Below are 18,693 nucleotides of genomic sequence, written 5' to 3' on the forward strand. Positions count from 1 at the left end.
CTGATTCCCCTGTGTCTACCCCAGTGCTTAGAACAGTGCTCTGCACATAGTAAGCGCTTAACAAATACCATCATTATTAAGGAGAATACAATACAACATTAAGCAGACACAGTTCCTATCCACAACAAGCTTCCTGATTCCTACACTTCTTAGCCCTTCCTGGCCAAAACATAGCTCCAACTCCCTCTGCCAATTCCCTAAGTGGTAGCACTATCATCATCATCAATGGTATTTATTGAGCACTTACTATGTGCACAGCACTGTGCTAAATGCTTGGGAGAGAGCAATGCATCAGAGGTGGCAGGCCCAGTCCCTGCCCTTAACCAAAAAATCACTATTGTTGGGGAAGGAAAAAGGTTAGTGTTGAGAAGTTCTGGGGGAACCTACTCCCAAATAAGAAGCAGTGTGGCCTAGTGGAAAGAGCACAGGGCTGGGAGTCAGAGGACGTGGTTCTTAGCCCGGCTCTGTCACTCGTCTGCTGTGTGATCTTGGGCAAGTCACTTCACTTCTCTGTACCTCAGTTACCTCTTCTGTAAAATGGGGATTATGACTGTGAGCCCCATGTGGGACAGGGACTGTGTCCAACCTGATTAGCTTATATCTACGCCAGCGCTTAGGACAGTGCTTGGGACATAGTAAGTGCTTAACAAATACCACAATTATTATTATCATTATTACAATACAATAGAGTAAGCAGACACGTCCCCTGCCCATAATGACTTGATACAGATCGAAGAGAAAGTGGGGCAAAAATTAATCCAAAATGATACAACCTGGGTGGATCAATCAGTGGTATTTATTGAGTGCTTACTATGTGCAGAGCACTGTTCTAAGCGCTGGGGAGAGTTCAATGCAAGAGAGTAAGCAGACAAGTTCCCTGCCTTTAAAGAACTCGTACAGACCGAGGAGAAAGTGGGGCAGGCAGAGATTAATCCAAAAAGATACAACCTTGCCCACAAGGAGTTTAAAATCCCAAACTGATGACAAAGCTTCCAACTGGAGAGGCACTCACGACACATACACACTTTCGTAACAAAGACGACAATGTGAACAGAGACACATTCGCATGCACGTGAACTGTAACAAACGCAGAGAAAAGCCCCAACGAAAAAGCGGAAAGAAAACTCTTGCCTTCTACCACAATTTGTCTGAAATTATTTAAACCTTGATTAACTTGGGTTAATGGGAGGGAAAAAAAATCAAATCTCAGTGCACCACCAATGTTGTCATCTAGGGCAAAACTTACTGTCAGTGATTCAAATACGCAGACCACATGGCGCTCAAGATAAATAAACCAGTGGCCTCCTTGTCGCTTTAAATCAAGTGATAATGTTATTAGGGAGCCTTAATGGCAACCTTGCTGTGGAGTCAAGGCAAAAGCACCTGAGGGGACATCATTTGTGCCTTTCTCCGGAGGAGGCTGAGACTTTTTCCCAGAAACCATGGGATAACCTCCCCGGAATCTTCCCCTAAATGCCAGCATCAGTCACCACAGGGCAGCTGGAGCCTACGGCTCGGTTGCCTACCCGAGATTATCAACTGACTTTTCAGGATAAACAGGAAAACTTGAAGGGCTGGGCCGAGAGGGAACCAGCTCTCATTTCTTCTGGGCTGGGAACCTTGTGGTTTAAAATCCGTAAGGCAGCAGAATACTTACCACTAACTAGCATGTGGATGGATTTCTGGAGGGCAGTGAGGGAGGGAGAGGGAGGTAGAAAATGCTGATGGGGCAGGTCTGATCTTTTTTTGTCTTTTAATGCTATTTGTTAAGCACTGTACTAAGCGTTGAGGTAGATACAAGCTCATTAGATTGAACGTGGTCCCTGTCCTACAGGGGCTCACAGTCTGAACCCTCATTTTAAAGATGTAGTAACTGAGGCATAGAGAAGTTAAAGTGACTCACCCAAGGTCACCCAGCAGAACAATGGCGGAGCGGGGATTGGAACCCAGCTCCTTCCGACTCCCAGGCTCAGGCTCTATCCACTAGGCCATACTGAGAAAGTTAATAATGTTGGTATTTGTTAAGCGCTTACTATATGCAGAGCACTGTTCTAAGCGCTGGGGTAGACATAGGGGAATCAGGTTGTCCCACGTGGGGCTCACAGTCTTAATCCCCATTTTACAGATGAGGGAACTGAGGCACAGAGAAGTTAAGTGACTTGCCCACAGTCACACAGCCGACAAGTGGCAGAGCTGTATGGCTTGAGACTGCACAGGTTGACTGTGGACCTCATATAAGGTTATTAATTTGACCTTAGACAGTCTCCCGCCTATTTAGACCATGAGCCCCACATGGGACAAGAACTGTGTCCGACCTGATTAAATTGTATCTACCCCAGTGCTTAGTATAGTGCTTGACACATAGTAAGCGCTTAACAGATGTCATGGTAAGAAGAAAAAGAAGAAAAGGAGGGTGTTCAGGCCCAGATTCCACAGCACTTTTAGTTCTCCTCAGAGTCACTCTCTGGGGGCTACTTTCTTCCTCTTGTGCCACAACTCGGCATTAAAACCCCAAATTGAGGGCAGATTTTGATTTTTCAAACACATGGAAAACTGAGTCAGAAAGAACAGTTTGAGGTCAGGTTCTGATTTCAGCTGGCCGTCGGGCAGAGAGGTTTCCATTTGGAAAATGAAGTGCCTTGTCATCAACCACATAGATTCTTTTGGCGGTCACTCCAGAAAGCACACTCGGAACAAACCGTCAGAATCTCGCACTTCTTTCTCGGTGAAAGTCGACACATTAATGTCTCTCAGAAACGTTACCTGATGGAAGATGGGTGACAGGAATTGGGGAGTTCAGTGGGGGAAGGAAAATGATTTTCCTGTCCCTCAGATTTGGAAGATCTTTACTTCACCTTAAACCAAATTCCTCCAAGATTCTTCCTCTGTGTTCTTCACTCCTCACATTCTCTTTAACAAACAGGCACTGTTCTCTGCCTCATCATTAAAATAATTTGGATTAAAACAAAGAGGGGCAGAGGGACAGAAAGCTCTTTCTCCCCACACAAACAAGAGTTCCTTGCCACAACAGATACAGGTAACCATAGTATGATCTGCTGAAGTTTCTACAATGCAAGCTGGCGACGGAGACCTTCGCATGAAGGGGAGAAAATCTAATTACAGTTTATTTTTAGAGCAGTTTAGAAGGTCGGCCACAAAGAAGGGGGCAAGATCTGCCAAACTCTCTCTCCCAACCTTTTACCGAGTGGCAATGTTTTCAGTCCAGCCCCACACCTGGATTAGAAGAGCAAGTTCCTTATTTAATGGTATTTGTTAAGTGCTTATTATGTGCCAGGCACTGTTCCGAGTACTAGGTAGATACAAGGTGATCAGGTCTGACACAGTAACCTTGTCCCATGTGGGGCTCAAGATCTGAATCCCCATTTTACAGATTGTACTTCCCAAGCCAAGCACTTAGTACAATGCTCTGCACACAGTAAGCGCTCAATAAATATGATTAAATGGATGAATGAGGTAACAGAGGCACAGAGAAGTGAAGCGACTTGCTCAAGGTCATGCAGCAGACAAGTGGTGGAGCTGGGGGTAGAAACAAGGTTCTCTGGACTCAGAACCATGCTCTATCCACTAGGCCACATGGCTTGCTTCCTGCTCCCAAATGGCCTTCAGAAAGCTCTTAGCAGATCTACGGCCTAGGCTCTAAAGTAGAGTCTTTCAAGGGGCAGCCCTGTAACTTGGGTTCCACATAAATACTAATAATAGTGGTATTTGTTAAATGCTTATTAGGTGCCAGGCACTGTACTGAGAGCTGAGGGTGGATATACACTAATCAAGTTAAACACAGTCTCTGTCCCACAAGGGACTCATGGTCTACAGAAGGAGGAAGAACAGGCATTTCTTGAGAAGTGAAGTGATCCCCTTGGTTGCCCCGCAGACAAGTGGCGGAGCTGGGATTAGAACCCGGGTCCTCTGTTTTCAGGCCCATGGTCCTTCCTCTAGGCCTCATTGCTTCTTAATTGTCGGCGAACCCCTCCTGAATGAGTGAATTCAGCATGATAGAGGAGCAGGTGGGCCTAAGATCACGTCCTAGAAATTGCATTTGACACCGGGCTTCGGGTTCAATGCTGTTGATGACTGAATCAGAATTAGTACATATGAAAGCATCTACCCATCAAGAGACATTTCATTTTTCTAGGTAATTATCAATCAGTGATATTTATTGAACGCTTATTATGCTCAGAACTGAGAGCTTGGGAGAATATAGCAGAATTAGGAGACACATTCCTCGTCCATAACGAACATAGGGTTGAGTTCCAGTGCTCAGGAAAGCCAGTTGTCCTCAAGGTCTAAAACAAGGTCTCACTGGAGATTGTTCTAGCAAGATTACCTTTTACCTAACTCAACATTTAGTACAGTGCATGGCACACAGTAAGCGCTTAAACCCCACAGCTGTTATGGCAAACTCTGCTGTTGTTCTCCCTACAGGAACCAGAAGACCAACTCAATTGGTTAATTTACAAGAACCTCTAGCAAAGGCTAACAAATAGGAATATCTGAGCCCGCATTACATTATAAAGCAGCAACATGGCATAGTGGGTACAGCCCGGGTCTGGGAGTCAGAAGGTCATGAGTTCTAATCCCAGCTCCACTTCTCAGTTGTGCTACCTTCGGCAGATCGCTTCACTTCTCGGACCTCAGTTACTTCATCTTTAAAATGGGGATTCAGACTGTGAGCTTCACATGGGACAGGGACTGTGTCCAATCCAAATTGCTTGTACCCACCCTAAGCTTTGTAGAGTGCCTGACACATAGTAAGCACTTAACAAGTACCATAATAAAAATAATAGCTGTTATTATTATTATGCCAGTGCTCCCCACCTTGGCACCCTCACCCCAATTCTGCTTGGGCCAGTTGATGGTATTTACTGAGTACGTACTAGGTGCAGAGCACTTGAAAGAGCATCACACAACACAGTTGGTGCAAACGATCCCCGTCCTCAAGAAGCGTATAATCCTGCAGGGGAAAATATCAGACGTGTCAGTCGGGCTGCTAGGGTACCTGAAGAAAGCTAGATGGGGGCACCAGCTCCACGGGATTGGCACCGCACTCTGGGTAGCATGGGCAGCCGACATCACTAAGGGACTGGAAGTGCAGCCAAGATATGGTCTCCACTTTACCTTCGGCCTGCAGTATGCGGCTTCTCTTGCCCTCACTAGGCCCCAGTATTTATGTATTTATTAGGCCAGTGTTTATTTATTTATTTTCATTAATCTACTTCTCATTTTGAAATCTCGCTGTGGGCAGGGACTGTTATATTGTACCCTCCCAAGCTCCAGTACAGTGCTTGGCACACAGTAAGCACTCAATAAATAAGATTGAATGAATGAATGATGGGTGGTTGCTTTTTTAATGGTATTTGTTAAGAAGTGCTAACTATATGTCAAACACTTTTTTAAGGGCATTGGTTAAGCATTAACTATATGTCAAGCACTTTTCTGTGATATTTATTAAGTACTTACTAGTACAGCGCTGGGGTAGATTCGAGCTAATCAGTTTGGACACAGTCCATGCCTCAGTGCTCTGTATATAAGCGCTCAATAAATACTGTTGATTGATTGAGACCCTGGTGTGGCTTGGTCTAGGCCCAATCTGGGTGGCTCTGGCATGAGTTAAATGATATCGTTGCCCACCCCAGACAGCAGTGGGTGGGGAACGGGTCTCTACCAACTCTGTTATATTGTACTCTCCCAAGCGCTTACTACAGTGTTCTGCAGACAGCACTAAAATACCACTGATTGAAAGAACACAGGCCTGGAAATCAGGGAACCTAGGCTCTAATCTTATTGTATCAACTTGGACAAGTCACTTTACTTTTTTATGCCTGTTTCCACTTCTGGAAAATAGGGATCAAATACCTGTTCATTCATTCATTCAGTTGCATTTATTGAGCACTTACTGTGTGCACAGCACTGTGCTAAGCATTTAGGAGACTACAACAAAAACAGACACATGCCCTGTGTCTGTAACGAACTTACAGTCTAAATCTACACCACAAAATCTTGGTGAATTTAACACCAAGGTTAACATTTAGCACATCTCAGAATCTGATTAAAAGGGATTACAGCAGACACAGCTGTTGTTATTTCTCTGTCTATAATAAGCTCAGCTCTGCTCCAGACTGGACATTCCCTTTGAAGTCGCTAACCAGAAAACTTCTTTCTAACACTAGAACTATCCATAGAAAAATATTTTGCTATACTTCTTGATAAAGAAAACTAAAAGCCCAAGATCTTCCTACTGCATATTTCTATATCTTTGGAGTTTTTTTCCTCAAGGAGTTTTGTGCTAGCACAATTACTTTGCTGAATATAAAAATAATAAAATAGAATTTTCTTTTTTCTCCCACAAATTTCATCATTTAGAGAGAAACAGATACAAAAATATCTCCGCTGGAAAAGAATTCAGAGAGAGCCATGGATGATTTTTTGTGTAATCTGCATTCATTTATTGTTCTCCCTCCCCCTTAGTCTCTGAGTCCTGTATGAGACAGGGGCCGTGTCCAACCTGATTATTTTGTATCTAACCCAGCCCTTAGTTCAGTGCTTGGCAGACAGCAGGTAAATACCACAGGCTATCGCTTCTCCCCCTTCCAAAATAGAAGATCAATCGATCAGTGGTATTAATTCACGGTGGACAAGGAATATGGCCAACTAGGCCCTCATTTCCTCCTCTCCCACTCCCTTCTGTGTCACCCTCTGCACCCTTTCTTCACCCTCTCTTAACCGCACAGCACTTATATATATATATATCCACAATTTATTTATATTAATGTCTGTCTCCCCCTCTAGACAGGTTGGGAAAACAACAATGTTTAAAGAGGGATACATACACGCTGGATTGGGGGTTGGAGGGGCATGACTGTAAACTCACTGTGGGCAGAAAACATGTCTACTGACTCTGTTCTCTCAATTGCTTAGTAATAATTGTGGTATTTGTTATGCACTTACTACGTGCTAGGGTAGATACAAGGTAATCAGTTTAGACACAGTCCCTATTCCACATAGGGCTCACAATCTTAATTCCCACTTTACAGATGAGGTAACTGAGGCACAGAGAAGTGAAGTGACTTGCTTAAGGTCACACAGCAGATATGTGGCAGAGCTGGGATCAGAACCCACGTCAGGTGACTTCCAGGCCGGTGGGTGCTCTTTCCACGAAGCCATGCTGCTTCTCTTAGTACTGTGCTCTACAAGATTGATTTTACTTTCCCATGAACTTAATAATAATAATAATGTTGATATTTGTTAAGTGCTTACTATGTGCAGAGCACTGTTCTAAGTGCTGGGGTAGATACAGGGTAATCAGGTTGTCCCACGTGAGGCTCACAGTTAACCCCCATTTTACAGATGAGGTAACTGAGGCACAGAGAAGTTAAGTGACTTGCCCACAGTCACACAGCTGACAAGTGGCAGAGAAGGGATTCAAACGCAGGTAGTACAGTGCCCTGCACTGCACAAAGTAAGCGCTGAATATATATCATTGATTAAGCACGTACTGTGTGCAGAGCACTGAACTAAGCTCTTTGGAGAGTACAATATAAGAGTCGGTAGGTACATCCCCTGCCCACAAGGAGCTTACAGCCTATAGTGGGAGACAAGGCTCCAAGTAATTCTACACGCATCAGCACAGACGCGTTTGGTGCACCATGGGAGAGAGAGAGTTAGCGAATGGACATTTCCACAGAGGCATCTGTCCGAGGCCGAGTCTCCCGCTCACAAATACGCCTGCGCATTCTAGGTGACCAGCAAGACCAAGTTGGGGACATGAGATATGCGCCCTCCCAGTTAAGTCCGTGAATGAGCAATCATTCACCCATATTCTCAGCTCCCAGTCACCTGGTCCATTCCCAGCAGGGCCTTCTTTTCCTACTGGTAGGCCTTTCGGTCACCCCGACCGACGAAGCCGGTGGCTTGGCCGGGCGGACCTCACCCCCATCCCTTGCACCCTCATCTGAGGAAGGAAGATCTCCTCGGGTTTGAGGCCGTGCCGGGTAAGAACAGCTGAGAGGGGCAGGTCCAGGGCTCACTATTTTACTCCAATTAGCCCAGATACAAAGCCTTTTCAAGGGGGACAAACTGGGGAGTCCTCTAGAGTCATTCCAGGAACACTCATGGTCAATCAATCAATGGTATTTACTGAGTGCTTACTGTGTGCATAGCACTGTACTAAGCGCAAGATCCACCCTTTCCTCTCCACCCAAATAGCTATCCTACTGGTACAGGCTCTCGTAATATACCGGCTGGATTATTGTGTCAGCCTTCTCTCTGATCTCCCTTCCTCCTGTCTCTCCCCGCTCCAGTCTATTCTTCACTCCATTGCCCGGCTCATCTTCCTGCGGAAATGCTCTGGGCATGTCACTCCCCTTCTTAAAAACCTCTAGTGGTTGCCTATCAACCTCCGCACGAAACAAAACCTTCTCACTCTAGGCTACAAGGCTCTCCATCACCTTGCCTCCTCCTACCTCTCCTTCCTTCGCTCTTTCTACTGCCCACCCCGCAAGCTCTGCTCCTCTGCCATCCACCTCCTCACCGTCTCCCGTTCTCGCCTATCCCGCCGTCGACTCCTGGGCCACGTCCTCCTGCTGTCCCGGAATGCCCTCCCTCCTCACCTCCGCCAAACTAACTCTCTTCCCCTCTTCAAAGCCCTACTGAGAGCTCACCTCCTCCAAGAGGCTTTCCCAGACTGAGCTTCCCCTTTTCCCTCTGCTCCCTCTGCTGCCTCTCTACCCCCAGCTTCACCTCCCCTCAGCTAAGCCCCCTTCCCCCCCTTCCCTCTGCTCCTCCCCCTCTCCCTTCCCCTCCCCTCAGCACTGTGCTCATCCGCTCATTTGTATATATTTTTATTACCCTATTTATTTTGTTAATGAGATGTACATCCCCTTGATTCTCTTTATTGCTATTGTTTTTTTCGTCTGTCTCCTCCGATTAGACTGTAAACCCGTCAAAGGACAGGGACTGTCTCTATCTGTTGCCGATTTGTCCATTCCAAGTGCTTAGTACAGTGCTCTGCACATAGTAAGTGCTCAATAAATACTATTGAAGGAATAACAATATAACATACACATTCCTGCCCTGCATGGCCTGTAGCAAAACAGCCTGGCCTACTGGATAGAGCCCGGGCCTGGGAGTCAGAAGGACACAGGTTCTAATCCTGGCTCCGCCACTTGGGCAAATCACTTCACTTCTCTGGGCCTCAGTTCCTTCATCTGTAAAATGAGGATTAAGACTGTGAGTCCATGCTGGTCAGGGACTGTGTCCAACTTGATTAGCTTATATCTACCCTGGATCTTAGAACAGTGCTTGGCACATAGTAAGTACTTAACAAATACCGTAGTTATTATTATTTCAATGCGGAGGTCCTTGAGGAACAATTACACCAGGACACCGAGACAGTCCAATCCTCCCTCCTCTACCCGCCCAGCCTAGGATAAAACCTCGAGACAGAAACTGATCCATCCATGGGCTTCTGCCTATGGAGACAACACTACCCGACCCCTGACCATTTTCCACTGGCTTAAAGAGACCTCTAATTTCAAACTGCAAAGAACATAAGTGATAATGAGAATACCTGCTCCCTGCAGATCACAGATAAGGCAAGCATGGATTTCTAGCTTGCAAAGAGGTCCCAAAGATTTAACCTCCCTCTTTCTCTCCCCTCCTCCCTCCCTCACCCACCGAGTCAACCTGATTTTTTTAAACAGTATTTGATAAGCTCTATGAGCCAGGCACTGTACTAAGCGCTGGGGTACATTCAAGTAAGTTAGGTTGGACACAGTCCATGTCCCACAAAGGGCTCAGTTTTCTTTCCCATTTTTCAGATGAGGAAACTGAGGTCCAGAGATTTGAAATGACTTGCCCAAGGTCACAGAGCGGATAAGTGGCCGAGCCAGGGTTAGAACCCAGGTACATTCATTCATTAGTATTTATTGAGCACTTACTATGTGCAGAACACTGTACTAAGCGCTTGGAATGGACAATTCAGCAACAGATAGAGATGATCCCTGACCATTGACGGGCTTACAGTCTAATCGGGGGAGACAGATGGACAAAACAAGACAACTTAATCACGATAAATAGAATCAAGGGGATGTACACCTCATTAACAAAATAAATAGGGTAATAAAAATATATACAAATGAGCACAGTGCTGATGGGAGGGGAAGGGAGGGGGGAGGAGCAGAGGGAAAGGAGGGAAAGGGGGCTTAGCTGAGGGGAGGTGAAGGGGGGGCAGAGAGGGAGCAGGGGGAGCAGGAAGGACCCAGGTCCTTCCGACTCCCAGGCCTGTGCTCTATCCACTAGGCCATGCTGCTTGTCTTTTCCCTATTCCTCCCCCTGTCTACTTCGGCCCCTCCGGCTCTTCAGGTTGCGGAAATTCCCTAGCCCTGACCCCGCATGGGGCAGAGAAAGTAGGCCTGCCTCTCCTGCTCCCAGCAAGCACCTCTCCGGTTCCTGGTCCTTACTCTTCTGGCCTTCCTGGACCCTCTCCTCAGGCTTGGGAGGGCAGACAGACCGGCCACCCTGCTGAACTTGAGGTGGAGGCAGCTTGGAGGAGCAGGGCGGGGATTGGATTTGGGAGTGGCTCTGAACCGGGACTATTAGAAAGCCCAGCCCAGTTCCTCTGTGGGCTGGGAGCCTGGGGGCTGCTAAGTCTGCTAAGGCAGCAGATGTCATCATGTGTGGCTCAGGAAGGCTGGGAATTGACATTTCCATATGGCTGTTAGTGGCCCACCCAACTTTGAAGGAAGGGCCAAGCGAGGAATGGAGATTAGCCCGCTTCCCTGAAAAGCTCACGGGCTCCAGGGTTCACGGACATGTGCGCACATATACTCGTGACAACTGGGGTATTTGTTCAACGCTTACTCCGTACCCAACACTGTGTTAAGCACTGGAGTAAATTCAACAGGACACAGTCCCCGTCCCTCAAGGGGTTCGCAATTTAAGAAGGGAGGAGAACAGGTACTGAATCCCCATTTTACAGATGAGGAAACTAAGGCGTGGTCCAGTGGAAAGAGGATGGGCCTCGGAGTCAGAGGGCCTGGGTTCTAATCAAGCAATCGTAACTACTGAGCGCTAACTCAGTGAAGAGCACTGGACCTTGTGCTTGAGGGAGGACAATCTAAAGTATTGGAAGCAACATTCCCTGCCCATGATGAGTTTACACGTGTCTGCTGGGTAACCTTGGGCAAGTCACTTCACTTCTGAGTTTCAGTTACCTCATCTGTAAAATGGGGATTAAGACAGTAAGCCTCACGTAGGCTATGGACTAAGTTCAACCTGATTACCCTGAATCTACCCCAGCGCTTAGTTCAGTTCCTGGCACACAGTAAGGTCATTAGCAAGCTGTGAGAAGCAGCAAGGCCTACGGGAGACAGCATGGACCGGGGAGTCACAGGACCCGGGTTCTAAACCCAGCTCCGCCATTTTCTGCTGTGTGATCTAGGACAAGTCACTTCGCTTCTCCGTGTCTTTTACCTCTACTATAAAATGGGGATTAAGACGGAGCCCCACATGGGACGAGGACTGTGTCCAACCTGATTATCTTTTATCTATTTCAGCTCTTAATACGGTGCCTGCCGTCTAGTAAGCACTTAAATACCATTAAGAAAAAGGGGAACAAATGCTGTGTGCTATTCCGCAGAAGTGTTCCACCAAGTCTTGCAGATCCAGTTTCCCCGGTAGCTTCATCCTATTAAGAACATCTGATTTGACTGGCTCATCATGTATTTCACCTTAGCACACTCCATAAATTGAACTGGAGGGTTCATGTCAAGGGTAGGTAAAGGTCCTGGGGGTGAGGAGAGGGCTAAGTGGAAGTTCAAGTAGAACAGAATCATCACCCAAATTTCTTCCCTTGGTTAGTGCAGAGAACTGAAGTTAGAGGACACAAATGTGTAGATAAGAAAGCTGAAATACTTCTCTTTGTTACTGGGTGTAGCGTGAAAGAGCCCAGAACTGAGAGCCAGAGGACCTGGGCTCTAATGCTGCCTCTGCCACTTGCCTGTTGTGTGTCCTTGGGCCAGTCATTTAACTTTCAAAAAATATGATATTTGTTAAGAGCCTCCTATGTGCCAGGCACTGCTGTACTCAGTGCTGAGGTAAATCCAAGATGATAGGACTGGACAGTCTCTATCTCACATGGGGTTCCCAGTCTTAATCTCCATTTTACAGATGAAGCGACTGAGGCAAAGAGAAGTGAAGTGACCTGCCCAAGGTCACAGAGCAGGTAAGTGGCAGAGCTGGAATTAGAACCCAGGCCGTCTTCCAGGTCCGTGCTCTTTCCATTAAGTCACGCTGCTTCTCTCCTGCGTGATCGGATTTGAGTGGGACACCCCACTTCTCCTCCTGCCTTTGGGTGGACCCAAGTACTTTTTTTTTTTAACCCAATTTACTCTGCCCGATTGTTCGTCTCAAGGGTTCCATGAATAATTTCATTTTCTCCTACACTTAATAATGCGATCTGTCATGTGTAATTCATCATTCGAACCAAACATTTCCGAATTCAAGCTTCCCCTCCCATCGGCTCCCGTTTCTATTTATTATTGGAGGCAGTCTCCACTGCTCAGTCACAGGAATGCTGAAATTTTCTCTGAGGCATTCTGAAGGGCTCGAATTTTGGGTCCCGTCTGCTGATTTTCTCCCTCCCGTGATCTGTGCTATGTGCTGACCTTTCACTGTTTTTGTTTCTGCTTAGAGTGTACGTGTGGCTGTTGAAAGCAGCCAAGTCATTCCCTGAAATTCAGACGGTGTGTGTTCAAGGCTTTGATGCCATAATGAGGCAGGAAAACTAATCAGACACAGAAATGAACACAGTCGTTAATGAAATGGGGTGGTTCTTCCAAGGTCGGATCCCTCTGACTTCACTAATCACGGAGAGACTTTAAGGCATGGTTGCTCATTTGTTCAATTCAATAGTATTTATTGAGTGATTACTATGTACAGAGCAACAAGACAGCTCAGAGCCTCTGTGCCACCTCATCCTTTTACCAGATAATCTGGCGATTCTTCCATCCCTCCACCTGCATGGCGTAGTGGCTACAGCAGGGGCCTGGGAGGCAGGAGGTCATGGGTTCTAATCTCCACTGCGCCACGTGGCTGCTGTGTGACCTTGGGCAAGGCACTTCCCTGGGCCTCAGTCCCCTCATCTGTAAAATGGGGATTGGGACTGTGAGTCCCACGTGGGACAGGGACTGTGTCCAGCTTGATTTGTCTGTATCCACCTCAGTGCTGAGTACAGTGCCTGGCACATAGTAAGCACCTAACCTGTATCATCATTATTACTATTACTTTACTTCATCTTCAGCCTTTTCAGCCCAACTCAAACCAGCTTCTCTATTTCCACATTCGCCTACCCAGAGAGCCCACAGGAGATTAAGTCCGTTTAGATTTACTTTTAAAATGAAGCCACCACGCCTTGCATATAACTTCTGTCGTGACCCAGCCATGGTGTGTTTAGAGCACTTGAAGGTGCCAAGGCCAGATGACGCTCTCTAAAGGACTGGCAGACTCTGGGCGCTCCACACAACTTCAAAAATTACAACCATCCGTGGCTCTCTGTACATCTCCGAGCAAACTGCTTAGCCACTCTATAACACGGCTACTCTCACCTACTTTAGGACAGGAGTGTTTAGAGAGTGGGGGGGCAACTCTAACGCGACTAAAGAAATAGAGTTTCTGGGCCATGAGAAGCAACGTGGCCTAGTGGAAAGAGCACGGGCCTGGGAGTCAGAGGATCTGGGTTCAAATCCCCGGTCCGCCATTTATCTGCTGTGTGACTTTAGGCAAGTCAGTTCACTTCTCTGTGCCCCAGTTCCCTCATCGGCAAAGTGGTGTGGGTTCTGTACCTGTCCGCCCTCTGCTTAGACTGTGAAGCCCCTGTGGGGCCTTATTATCTTGCATCTACCCCAGTGCTTAGTACAGTGCTTGGCACATAGTAAGTGCTTAACAGATACTACAGTTATTATTACTATTGGATGCTACAAGCACCATCTGTAGATAAACCTGGTTCAGCTTGCCTTCCCTCCGGGCCCACGCTTCCAGGTAACAAGTCAGGCAGTGTTCTCGGAAAGAAAGCTGGCTAATTAGGTAACCAGCCTTCTTATCTATTTGAGCAATCTTCTTTCGCCTCTAAGAGAGATTACTCCTGGGTGCAAGCTCTCCAAAGCCTGGGAATGCTGGGAACCCCAGCCCCAAAATCCCATTTGCCAAATGATTCAAGGAACCACTGACTATCCACCCAAGAAGTACCAAGTGTCCCAGGGAGAGTCTCCTGGGGGTCAGAAATGAGATAGTATTTGGGTAGGGGGCAGGGTACAGCCTAATGGACAGAGCAGGAGATCAAGAGTGTCAGTTTTGCCCCTCATCCCGGCTCTACTTGGCCTATGTGACTTGGAACAACTCACTTAACCTCTCTGGGCCTCCAGTGGAAAATGTGGAAGGCACCTGCTCTCCCTAGTAGCATAGCCTAGTGGATAGAGCACAGGCCTGGAAATCAGAAGGACCTGGGTTCTAATCCCAGCTCCGACACTTGTCTGCTGGGTGACCTAGGGGACGTCGCTTCACTTCCTCTGGGCCTCAGTTCCTTCATCTGTAAAATGGGCATTAGGACTGTGAATCCTATGTGGGACAGAGACTGAATCCAACCTGCTTATCTTCTATCTCAGCGCTTAGAATGGTCCCCGGTACATAGTAAGCACTTAACAAATATAACAATTATTATTATTATGAAACTCCTTTCCTTGCTACAGGGGAGCCTTGCTACAGGGGAGACCCCAGATCTGGAGCAACCCCCGCAACCGCCCTTCTTTTGGTTAGGAATGGACCCACTTTGACCAGTAAGGAATCAACATTATATCCTCCAGCTGAAGACTATTAGGCCAACCAACAGCAAAAAGGGCCTGAACATAGCTCTATTACAACCCTTACCCCCCCCCCCACCCACCTCAGCTTTCAGCAGGCAACTCACCTGCAGTCAATTGTATTTATTGAGCACTTACTGTGTGCAGAGCACTGTACTAAGCCCCTGGGAGAGAACACTACAACAGACACATTCCCTGCTCACAACAAGCTTATGGTGTAGAGCAGCTTCTCCATCCAGGTTGCTCCTATAATAAATGCACTCTTGCTGACCTTAGTATTTTGGGGGGAGGTTGTGGTGGTATTTGTTAAGTGCTTACTATGTGTTAAACACTTTGGAAGCACTGGGGTAGGTAAAAATTCATTAGGTCAGACAGACCCTGTCCCACATGGGGCTCACAGTCTAAGTAGGAGGGAGAACATATACTGAGTTCTCAATTTGACAGTTGAGGAAACCAAGTTCAGAGAAATAAAGCAACTTGCCCAACGTCACACACCAAGCAGTTGGCAGAGCAATTTGGCAGAGCGCAGATTAGAACCCAGGTCCTCTGACTCCCAGGCCCGTGCTCTTTCCACTAGCACACTCTGCTTCTCTTGTTCTAGATCTATCAATCAATGGTAATAATAATAATAATGTTGGTATTTGTTAAGCGCTTACTATGTGCCGAGCACTGTTCTAAGCGCTGGGGGAGATACAGGGTAATCAGGTTGTCCCATGTGAGGCTCACAGTTAATCCCCATTTTACAGATGAGGGAACTGAGGCACAGAGAAGTTAAGTGACTTGCCCACAGTCACACAGCTGACAAGTGGCAGAGTCGGGAGTCGAACTCATGACCTCTGACTCCGAAGCCCAGGCTCTTTTCCACTGAGCCACGCTGCTTTATCGAGCACTTTGGGGAGAGCACTTTACTAGGCACCTGGGAGGGAAAAATGAAGTGGGAAGATGCAATTTATGCTCTTGATAACGTTTCAAGCAATAAAGCCTCTTTTTCTTTGACTAAAATCTCTTTCTCCAGCTTTCATAGAGAATGAAAACCACTAGGGCAGCCCGCATACATAAGTCTGAAATAAATAGCTTTGAGGTCGGAGAAATAAGAGCTTGATCTAGAGAAATGGAATATCAGATGTAGGCTGTTTGCATAAAATCTGGTCCCGTTTCCCTCAACTGGGAGCTCAACACACTCTGCCCCTCCCTGCCTCCCACACCCTTACACCCAGAGGGTGTAATGCTGGGGAGAAAAGAAATGGACGAGGTCTTGGACGAGCCCTGGATTCTGCTCATAGTGCTCCTCTCTGGACTGTAAACTCACTGCGGGAGAGGGAAATTGTCTATTACCTCTGTTGCACTACCAGGCACTTAGTACATTGTTCTGCACATAGTAAGCACCCTGTAAGTACTATTGATTGCCTGGTAGGACAAAGCTGGTTAATAGTGTCAAGCCACTTGGCTGCCCGAGCCTAGGAAGAAGGGGTTCCCGACCCACCTCTCTTCAGTTTGACCACTCTTCTTCTGGCCTTGAAATCCCCTCACCTTCATTCACATCCAGCAAATCGCTGCTTCTCAATCACTGGCTTTTGTCAATCAGTGGCATTTATTGGATGCTTACTGTGTGCAGAGCACTGTATGATCACCTGGCATGGCTTAGTGGCTAGAGCATGGGCCTGGGAGTCAGAAGGCCACAGGTTCTAATCCTGGCTCTCCCACTTGTCTGCTGTGTGAGCTTAGGCAAGTCACTTCTCTATGCCTGTTACCTCATTCGTAAAATGGGGATTGAGACTGTGAGCCCCATGGGGGACAGAGACTGTGTCCAACCCAACTTGCTTGTAACCACCCCAGCGCTTAGTATACTGCCTGGCACATAGTAAACACTTAATAAATACTACAATTATTATTACTTGGGAGAGGACAATACAACAGAATTGATAGACATATTCCCAGCCCACAATGACCTCACAGTCTCGAGGACCATTCTTCCCCCATCTTCAAAGACTTTTGAAATCACATCTCCTCCAGGAAACCCTCCCTGAGTAATCGCTCATCTCCCCACCTGATATAATAATAGTTGTGGTATTTGTTAAGCATTTGCTATGTATCAAGCACTATACTAAGACCTGGGATAGATACAAGATCATCAGGTCCCACATGGGTTCATAGTCTGAGGAGGAGGGAGAACAGATATCGAATCTCCTTTCTGCAGCTAAGAGAACTGAGGCACAGAGAAGCAAAATGACTTACCCAAGGTCACACAGCAGACAAGTGGAGGAGTCAGTATTAGAACCCAGGTCCTCTGAATCCCAGCCCCATGCTCTTTCCACTAGGCTACCCTGCTTCTTTCCCTTCTATACCACTTAAAAACTATTTAGTTCTCATAACCTCCATAGCACTTCATGAACATATTTTATGTACTCTATAAATCACCCTATCTGTCAATTAACAGTGTCTCCCCAGCTACATTGTAAACTCCCCGAAGGCAGGGATCTTGTCCTCCAACTCTTGGACTTTTTCAAGTGATTAGTGTGCAGATGAGGAGCTCAATAAATGATCCTGATCGGCAACTCTAAAGCAGCAGCATGGCCAAGTGGATAGAGCACGGATGAGGGAGTGGGGGGTCCTGGATTCTAATCCCCATCCCACCACTTTGCTGCTGCGTGACCTTGGGCAAATCACTTCACTTTTCTGCCTCAGTCCCCTCATCTGGAAAATGGGGGTTAAGACTGTGAGTCCCATGTGGGACAGTCCTCTAGACTATAAACCCAGTGCGGCAAGGATTGCCTCCCTTTACTGCTGTATTGTACTTTACAAGCGCTTTGTACAGTGCTTTGCACACAGAAAGCACTCAGTAAATACGAATGAATTAATTTGTATCTACCCCAGCAGGTGGAACAATGCCTGGCACCTAGTAAGGGCTTAACAAATACCATAAAGTAAAACGAAATAAACTCTTCCATTCAGTCAATTGTGTTTCTTCTGCCGCCTAATCGTGCAAAGCTGTTCACAAAACACGGGAGACCGCAATTAGTAAACAATAGAATTAGCAGACTCTCAACTGGAGACTCACTGTGAGCAGGGAATGTATCTGTTCTAATGCACTCTCCCAAGCGCTTAGCACAGCGCTCTGTACCCAGTAAGCGCTCAATAAATAGGATCGATTGAGCAGACCAACACTACTCTGAATGTTGCCTCGCAAGATTTCCCCACGAGTGTAGGAGGGGGGCGGAGGGGAGAGCATAGACCAGAAGCAGGGTGGCTTAGTGGAAAGAGCCCGGGTTTGGGAGTCGGAGGACGTGGGTTCTAATCCCGGCTCCTCCACTTGTCTGCTGTGTGACCTTGGGCAAGTCACTTCACTTCTCTGGGCCTCAGTTCCCTCATCTATAAAATAGGGATGAAGACTGTGAACCCCTGGTGGGCCTTCTATCTACCCCAGCGTTTAGAACAACGCTTGGCACATAGTAAGTGCTTAACGACTACCATTATTATTATAGACCCCGGTCTGACACTCTCCATTCATCCATTCAATCGTATTTATTGAACGCTTACTATGTGCAGAACACTGTACTAAGCACTTGGAAAGTACAACAAAGTAATAAAGACATCCCTGCCCACAACGGGCTCACAGTCTGGGTGGGGGGGAGACAGACATCAACCATCCAGCTAATCCCGGCTCTGCCAGTTGTCTGCCGGGTTACCTTGGCCAAGTCACTTCCCTTCTCTGTCCCACAGTTCCCTCATTCTGTAAAATGGGGATGGAGACCTCGAGGCCCACGTGGGACAGGGGCTGTGGCCAACACGATTTCCTTGCCTCCACCCCAGAGCTTAGTCC

General features: G+C 47.0%; 1 protein-coding gene across 5 annotated transcripts in view; it reads right to left on the reverse strand.

Moving 5' to 3' along the window:
• PPFIBP2 (PPFIA binding protein 2) overlaps positions 1-18,693 on the reverse strand; it is a 171,462-nt gene that overhangs the window by 151,442 nt on the left and 1,327 nt on the right. The gene's annotated exons all lie outside the window — the stretch shown is intronic.

Source organism: Ornithorhynchus anatinus, chromosome 3 (genome assembly GCF_004115215.2).
Source record: "Ornithorhynchus anatinus isolate Pmale09 chromosome 3, mOrnAna1.pri.v4, whole genome shotgun sequence".
Taxonomy (NCBI): Eukaryota; Metazoa; Chordata; class Mammalia; order Monotremata; family Ornithorhynchidae; genus Ornithorhynchus; species Ornithorhynchus anatinus.